General features: G+C 43.4%; 1 protein-coding gene across 1 annotated transcript in view; it reads right to left on the reverse strand.

Annotated features, from left to right (window-relative positions):
- Positions 1–8,363, reverse strand: part of Prkcq (protein kinase C theta) — a 116,199-nt gene extending 107,836 nt beyond the window's left edge. The window contains exon 1 of the mRNA XM_076872817.1: positions 8,318–8,363. The gene's annotated coding sequence lies outside the window, so the exon portion shown is untranslated. The remainder of the gene's footprint in view (positions 1–8,317) is intronic.
- Between the last annotated feature and the right edge of the window lie 820 nt (positions 8,364–9,183).

Genomic DNA, 9,183 nt, shown 5'->3' on the forward strand with positions numbered 1-9,183 from the left:
AAAAATAAGCAAAAAGAAAAAAAAATAAAAAGGTAATTTGTGCAAAAAAAAAAAAAAAAAAAAAGAAAAAGTCAACTCCCCCAATTTTTTAGCTGGTGAAAAGGGAACTGAATTCCGGGGCATTCAACTACTAAGCCACATCCCCAACCCTATTTTATACATTATTTAGAGACAGGGTCTCAGTGAGTTGTGTAGTGCCTTGCCATTGCTGAGACTGGCTTTAAACTTGAGATCCTCCTGCCTCAGCCTCCTGAGCCACTGGGATTACAGGTGAGTGCCACTTCCCCAATTTTTGAAAGTATAAATCCACAGTAGCTGAGATTAGTGCAGTTGGGGGCAGCAAATGTCTCCCATCACCTTCACTTCACTTCACTTCACTTCACGATTTCTAGTAGAATTTATCTAGATAATTTTAGATGGCCATAGATGAAAGTTTCTGGGGCCATAATGATTGTGCTGTGCAGATACCGAATCTTTCTCATGTTGGATTAGGCCCCTACTTCCTTAATAAGATCCCTAAAGCACAAGAAATAAAATCAAGAATCAATAAATGGGATGGATTCAAACTGAAAAGCTTCTTCTCAGCAAAAGAAACAATCAGTGAGGTGAACAGAGAGCCTACAGAATGGGAGAAAATTTTTACCATACCCACATTAGATAGAGAACTAATCTCTAGGGTATATAAAGAAGTCAAAAAACTTAACACTAAAAAACCAAATAACCCAACTAATAAATGGGCTCAGGAACTGAACACACACTTCTTAGAAGAAGATATACAATTGATCAGCAAATATATAAAAAAGGTTCAAAATCTCTAGCAATTAGAGAAATGCAAATCAAAACTACACTAAGATTTCATCTCACTTCAGTCAGAATGGCAGTTATTAAGAATACAAGCAACAATATGTGTTGGCGAGGATGTGGGGGAAAAGGCACACTCGTACATTGCTGATTGGACTGCAAATTGGTGCAACCGATCTGGAAAGCAGTATGGAGATTCCTTAGAAAACTTGGACTGGAACCACCATTTGACCCAGCTGTCCCATTCCTTGGTTTATATCCAAAGGATTTAAAAACAGCATACTACAGTGACGCAGCCACATTAATGTTTATAGCAGCACAATTCACAATAGCTAAACTGTGGAACCAACCTAGATGCCCTTCAGTAGATGAATGGACTAAAAAATGTGGCATATATATGCAATGGACTATTATTCAGCAATAAAAAAGAATAAAATCATGGCATTTGCAGGTAAATGGATGGAGTTGGAGAATATCATGCTAAGTGAAGTAAGCCAATCCCCAAAAAACCAAAGGCTGAATGTTTTCTCTGATAAGTGGATGCTGATCCATAATAGGGGTACATGAAGGGGGAAGCATGTGAGGAATAGAGGAACTTTGAATAGGGCAAAGGGGAGGGAAGGGAAAGGAGAGGGCGTGGGGGTAGGAAAGACGGTGGAATGAGATGAACATCATTACCCTAAGTACATGTATGAAGACACGAATGGTGTGACTTACTTTGTGTACAACTAGAGACATGAAAAACTGTGCTCCCTTTGTGTACTATGAACTGAAATGCCTTCTTTTGTCATGTATAAAAAAATAGAACAAATAAATAAATAAATTTTAAAAAATCACTAGGTTGGGATTCCTTTCTTCTAACACAGCATGCAGTTCCACAGACATTGCAGATGCTGAGATTTACGGCACATTTTATTTATTCCACTAATACTTACTGAACACCTACTCTGTGTCAGGGGCAGTGCTGGGGGTGCCCCAAGGAATAACAGAGGTGTGACCCTGGTGTGCCCTCTGTAAGGAAATCTAAAAGTAAACAATGGTACCTGCCACAGCTATTCTAAGTGTCCTGTGGCTAATGTTTATTGATGGTTACTGTGCTAAGCACTTTAAATGGATGATTTGACATCTCTGAGGAACATATTGAAGTTATATTTGGAGAAATATGACATATGGGGCAGGACAGGAGAGGCTTGAGAAGAAGAGAATTAGGACCTTCTGATCCCTGCGAAGGAGTCTGGGCTTCACCCCAAGAACATGGGGCAGCCATGGAGAACTTAAAGCAAGAGAGCAATACACTCAAATTGGGGTTCCAAAAGGGTCCTTCCAGCAGAAGCATGGGGAACCATCCTGAGTAAGCATGACTAGTGAGGAGCTTCAGGCATTAACCCCGAGAGAAATGGAGTGCCCTGTAAACAGAGAGGTAGTAGGGGTGGAAAGTATGGAGGCAACAGGCAAAACAGGGGGAACGAACAGAATGTGCATGGTTTTGGCTAAGCTGTGGAGGAGGAAAAAGAGCAAGAGAGGTGGCCAGGGGAACATCTGAGGGCTGAGGAAGCCAAAGATTCTGGCCCCAGGTGGAAATCATGGACTTAAGGAATCATGAACAGGAAGAACACCCTGATCTCAGATTTCCAACAGGTGATGGTAGAGCCAGCCACTGCAGGAAGCAGGAGGGGAAAACTTGGAGCAGAAAAGGGAAAATGGTGCTTTTGGTTTGAGATACATGGCATTAGATGAGCCCATCACTACCTAGCGGGAGGATCAGTAGGAATTTGGGTCAGCAGTGATTAGGTCCTGGTCAGCAGGGAGACAGCTGTTGGGGTGAGTGAGTGAGGCAACTGAAGAGCATCAGAGATTCCAGGAGGAGAGGAGAGGAGAGGAGGAGCTTGCAAAGAAAGGGACCTGAAGGCAGAGGAATGGAGGGGAGCATGGGAGTCAAAGGAAGAGAATGTTCCAGGGACACAGGAGTGCTCAGTAGCATGGATGCAGAAAGCCCATTCAGGCAGCAATGAGGAATGGGAGCATGATAGTCTCTGAAGGGTGGCAGAGGCAAGGCCAGGTGTTTGGGGGCCCAGATATGGGGCCCGAGAGAACAGAGGAAGCGATGCAGAGAACAATTTGAGGAATTCTGAAGAGGAGGAGAGGAGGAAGCAGCTGGAGGAAGGCAGAAAAGGATGGCCTTTTAAGCACAGAAGGAAGGGGCTGAAGCATGTCTAATGCAGGGAGAATGTGGCCTGTCAGGAGCCGGGGAGGAAGATGCAGGGAGAGAGGAGAGAGTCCCAAGATTGAGATCCCCAAGAATCAGGAAGCAGGGGTCTCTGGGCATAGTGGAGGTGAACATGGGACACCTCTGGAAGGGAGGCCTATCCTTTGCTGTTGTTGTGAGGGGAGGAAGGGATGAGAGGGTGGATCCAGAGGCAGTTAGGTGTGCAGTCCTGTGGTCACAGGGTTGGGGAGTCCTTGTGGGGAAAATATTTTCCATGTGAAGCAGGAAGCAAGGCAGCCTGATGATGGTGAGGGGAAGAACGGTAGTGACCAAGGGAAGTCTGCAATAGCTGGTACAGAGAGCAAGATGGGTGGCCCAGGGAAGGCCTGAGGGCTGAGGAAGCTAAAGAGTCTAGCCCAAGTTGGGAATCATGGACTCATAGAATCATGAATTTGCATAGTTATATAATTTTTTTCCAGTACACCTATCAGCCTATGTCTAGGTGCTGGAAAAAATAGACAATTGGGTGCAATAGTGACCTCAGATTAGGAAAGGAAAGCACATCACGTCACAGCCCTGTGAGGTCCCGCCACTGGACTTGTCTTTCCCATTAGTATTGGGGACGCTTCCACGGAGGGACAAGCTGCTACATTTTGTCTTTGTCAATCTCACATTGAAAGATCTCTGGTCTGTAGAAGAGATATTATTTCTTCCTAATTGGCCTAGTTCTTTATGAAGCTGAAGGGATATACCTCAAAGTTTATATTGTTTCTAACAAACAAGAAACATGGTTATGATGCTCCCTAAGAAAATATCTTCTTCTCCAAACAGTCCAGTCCAGTCCAGTAATGAACAGACTTCAGGAATACAACCCAAGAATAAATAGAATAATAAATGAGGATCCAAGAACTTGGGGTTCAATGCTACCAATTTGTTGTGTGACCCTTGATCAAGTTTCTTAGTCTCTACCAACTTCATGTGTCTTTTGTAAACCATCAGGGAGGGACCTGTGAGTAATTGATTCCCTGTGTGCAGGCCTGTGTCACTGAGCACAGTCAACAAATGCCACTTTCTTTTCCATTTTGCCTTCTTCTCCTAACCCCAAATTTGAATGTTTCTATAACTTAAAGGAACAGTATAGAAAACTAAATGTTTTATGTCCATAATGTTCGAACTTTTAGGTAAGAAACAGGTTTATTATGCTTCAAACCAAACAATACAAAAACACCATGAAATAATGACACTTATTACATGGAATGAATTCAAGTATTTTCTTTCGTATGCCATTTCATTTTTAAAAGACATGCTTGCCACCATCCAGTAAATGAATGTCAGAAGCCACCAATGGCCTGAATCTTACAGGTTAAAGTAATGTTTGTAAGAAGGCTGTTTTTGTACAGTTGAAAGCATCTAAATGGGTGTACAATGGAAAACGCTGAAGACTACTACCTTGAAAAATGCTGAACACATAGTTAGAGGAACCTCTCCCCAAACAGCAAGGGAGACGATATTTCAGTTTACTTTCATGGGAGACTCAACATCTTGCACAGCTGGGCTGTATGGAGTAGTTTTTCCTGGCCAAGAACTCACAGCTCTCAGTTTGCATTGGAAACCACCCTACTTGGGCTGCAGGCTACTTTCTCAGCACTCCCTGCAGCATCCACTCAGTGGAAGCAACTCAGAAGGCTGAGGGTGGAAAAGGGCAAGGCAGACGAGGGTCTGCTCTTCGAACTTTCAAATAAAGAGTGCTGGTTAAAGCCACAATACACTTAACAACAACAACAACAATAACAACAACAATGCAACTCACCAAAGTAATCTGGGAAGTAGCTGTGACACAGAGTCACTTCATTTGGAAAAGGCACACAGAGGACTGATATGGTGAGTTACGTCCCCCCTTCACTTATTTTTTTTTTTTAATTTTTAAACATTTTTCTCTTACTGAAAAATTTAAAGGAAGGTCAGACCTTCAGAGGGAGAAGCACCTAATATTTCTGTTGTATGGAATGCCTGCACACTTAAAATGTAGACAGCGAATTTGATGTTAAGCACATTTTATCACAATTTATAAGAAGTGAATTGGCAGGTCATTTACCACTGTGGTTGACAGCAGGTCAGTGGTGGACACTCAAGCTTGAAACTACCTCCTACAAATTACAAAGCCCCAGCAAGTGACTTAATACCCACCCCACCCTGTTTCTTCATTTGAAAAATAAAAGTAAAAATATGTAATTTGTAAAGGCTTTATGAAGATAAAATACGGTGGTAATGTTTGTCAAATATCAACAAAATTCTGAGCATAATTGCTATCATGTAGATAGTAAATAATAATGACTTAATAAAACCACACTTTACGCCTTCAATTTGCTCTGCTTCTTATCATCCATATTATGAGCTTAATTCAAAAGCTAATATCAACCTACAGCAACTCATAGAAAGACATGCTGCCAAAGTGAAGAAATTTAAATATCTGCTAATTTTCCAGGGCAGAAGTGTATGCTTCTAGGCTTAGGAAGCTATTCCTAATTTCTGAAATGTCAGATTCTCATTTTCCCTTGAGAATATAGTTAGATGACTAAATAGAGTAACTGGAGTTTTTGTGTAAATGACAAGTTACAATAAGGTAGAAGACATTTTTATCATTGCCAGGGAAAACCTTTTAATTCACTTTTCTGCCAAACATCATGCTTTTCTGTAAGTTTCTGGTTTAACAGCTAGGATAATGGAAATAATAAGTGGGATGCTTAAAGTTTGAAAGACTAATGCCTCTACTTTCATTATAGAGTTAATTGTGAGAATATGTATACATATACACACACACACACACATATATATATATATATATATATATATATATATATATATAAAATTCTCATACTCATCTGTGTCATTGGGATTTTTCATTATATAACAATGTTATTTTCAACAGTTTTGGGGGAAATTACTTTGAAAATTGAAATCTCCTGAAATCAAATACAAACTTGTTAACAAACTGTCATATGACATTAATATATCAGCAATATCTTCAGGGGAAAACAACATAGTCACTAACTCTAAAACATTAAACACATTAAAAACAGGAAGCACTCATTCAAATTCCTACTTTAAAGAAAGGCAACTATACTATAATTAAATATTGCATTAGAGGGAAAGATTTGTCTGTGGAGGTTTACTCTGGAATCCCTGAAGTTATAGACTTATACCATAAACCCACATTCTTGAAAGAAAATCCTGGACTCAGGGAATTCATTATATAGGGAATTTGATCTTTGCCACAGACAAGGAGAGAGAATGTGTTACAACAGAATGAGGGGCCCTTATAGAAATTTCAGGGGATTCCAATACCTGCTGCAGACAAGAGAAAATTGAACATCAGTGTTGGAAAGGATCATGAAATTACAGGAGGAGCCCAGATGTGAACAACTGAAAGTCCCTGTTATCCCTGAAGGAGAAGTGAGACAGCAGGAGGAATCCAAGTGTCAGTAGTGGTAGTGTCTGCCATGTACTGACTCAGAGCAAAGTCTCTGTTGTAGGAGGTGGAGCTGGTGGGAGAGCAGGTGTAGAAGTCTGCTTAAGAGTCATCTTGAGCCACCATAACACAAGACAAGACAGTAGCGGAAGTGAACATGAAGAAGCGGATAGTAACAGAAACCTTCCCTGGAAGTTGACACTTTAAAAGTGTAGAAGACAATCATGAGACACTAACAAAAGCCAGTGATGCCAAACAGGTTACACTTGAAACGAAAAATAAAAGCTGCTAAGAGAAAAGAAAACAAAAATCTTAATTTAGATTGAATTGCTAACTTGTGGGACTCTGTGGGTTTCAGATCTTCCTATACCCTCTCTTTAAATATATGTTCATTCAATCAGCAAAAGAAAGGGACTAACGAGATCTTTCTGTGGTAGACACCTGCATCAGACAATGGCCCTGATCTCTGAAAGATTTTAAACAGCTGTGCATAAACTTCAAAAGTAATTTGCAACCAAATTAGTAAATGTCACCCTTCTTCCCACTAGACACAGCACTTTCAAGAGATGAAGCATCCGCAGTAAGTCTGCCATTTTACCAGTTACCAAAGATCGGTAAGGGGGGAAAAAAGAATGAAGATGTTCATTCACAGGTTGGGATGTGGAAAGGGTCAAAGGATCCAGGTCCCTGTTCATAGGACTTCTCTATAAAGCAGCTCCAGTCAGGAAAGGACCAGAGGTGACCATCCCTTCTAGAGAAACAAAGCAGGGGCCAGAACAACTGATGAAGCCTCCCGGAGCTTTCTGAATCTTGCTGCTTTAAACTTCTCTTTACCAAATGAAAGGGGCAATGAAGAGGAAGCAGACAGAGTATGCAGGCAGACTCCCCGGGTCTTGCAGGCACTTCATTAAATAATTTTGCAAACTGGTCTGTGCTCTCAAAGGGCACCTATGACTTGAAGGACCATTTTGTATTGGGCACAGATGGGCCATTTTCCCCACTGACAGGCACAGCCCATAGAGTAGCATTCTCTCCACCTCACTGGCCGCTCCTCAGCTTTTGCCATTGCTGAATAATCTCTTATTAGCACCACTTCCAGCCCACATAGTGTCAGGACAACCGGAGGACAAGGCAGCTCTGTGGCAGTCTCCTTGCAGAAATGACCAGAATCTCCTTTCACTCTGGTGGCAAGTGCTCAGGCCTTAGCATTAAAGTCACTCTCACATTGATAACTGCTGGCTCTTAAAAATTCAGTAAAATAAAGATTTAATCTCACAAACTACACCTTGATAACCTGTGGCCCCCAAAGCTGGAAAACAATGTAGCTCAAGGTCACAGGCTTCAGCACCCAGACTTCCCCCCACCCTTTAACAAAGCTGCTTCTCACCCACCCCAGGCCCTTGGAAAGAAACTTGGGTTTGTTTAGAAAAGTGAATGTCCGCAGCCCCGTTTGCTGCTCCAGCAATTTCCCAGAAAACCAGGTGGTCAACCCCAGAAAACACCCTTTCTTACACATTTTTTGCGATCAGCATTAAAAACTTTCACCTCTCTCCCTGGGCTTCAGCCCGGTTAGTTCAGGTGAAAAGAGAGTAGGAAGGAGGCGCCCAGCACCGGCCACAGCCACTGTCACGGTCACCAGCACACAAGATGGGGTGGGGGAGCCCCAAAGTTGGCTTTCGCTCTATAGTTTTTTTTTTCTCGTTCTCAGCCCTGCTTCCCGCGGCAGCCTTAGCCCCCTTCCTGGAGTAGTTCCGAGGGACACCCGGGTGGCCCTTCCCTCCCGGGTCCTGGCACCTGGCACCCTCCCTCCCCGCCCGCATCGCGGGGCGCAGGGGTCCTACCTGGTGGCGCAGCCCGGGTCTGAACGCCGCGTCGCTGCTGCTGGGGTGGCGCGGGCACTGGCACGGGTTTGGCGCACGGCGGGTGCGCCCCGCGGGTGGCGCCGGCCAGGGGGCGCTCGTCGTCCTCTCTCCCGCGCCGCCCGGCAGCCCGAGTGGGACTCGGCACCCTGCTCAGGGACGCGCGCTCAGCCGCGCACTATCCTCGCCAGCCCAGCGCCTTCTGCCTTTCCCCTGCTCATCCTGTCCCCACCCTCCATCCTCACTCCTCACTGGCCACTTGTCGCTCTGCTGCGACCTGGACCAGAAGACCGTGGTAGGCTAGGGTGGGACAACCCCCGCGGGTGACGATGCTAAAGCAGCGCTGAGCTGGGGCGGCTCAGCCTTGGTCACATTGAATGCTGGGGAAGGGGCGCGGGACACCCAGCTGAAAATCGAAAAAGAACCTCCAGAGGGAAGGGTCATAGGTGTCTGTCAGTCGTGTTTTACACCAGAAAGGACTTGTAAACGTTGTTCTTTTAAAAATAACCTACCGGGGATAGTGGGTTTCTGATTGCTCCTTATCTGTTATCTTGCACATGGTCGTTTTACACACAAGTTCCAAAGTTGAACTGCTTTAAACTTTACAGTCTTTGAAGCTGCAGCATCCTCAGTACAACGCACTTGTCACTTCAGGACTTTTTGTGCTTGGTTGGTAATATAATGATTAGCATAATAAGGATAATTGGGGCAGTTTTCCCTATATTTCATAGAATTAACTTTTCATTTAGGTTAGAAAATTATGTCTTGTTTCCAAAACGATTACAGAGCAGTTTTCTTTCAATGACAACACAAAATGATTAAGTATACTTTGTTAAGTCTTTTGTTGT

Source organism: Callospermophilus lateralis, chromosome 13, assembly GCF_048772815.1.
Source record: "Callospermophilus lateralis isolate mCalLat2 chromosome 13, mCalLat2.hap1, whole genome shotgun sequence".
Taxonomy (NCBI): Eukaryota; Metazoa; Chordata; class Mammalia; order Rodentia; family Sciuridae; genus Callospermophilus; species Callospermophilus lateralis.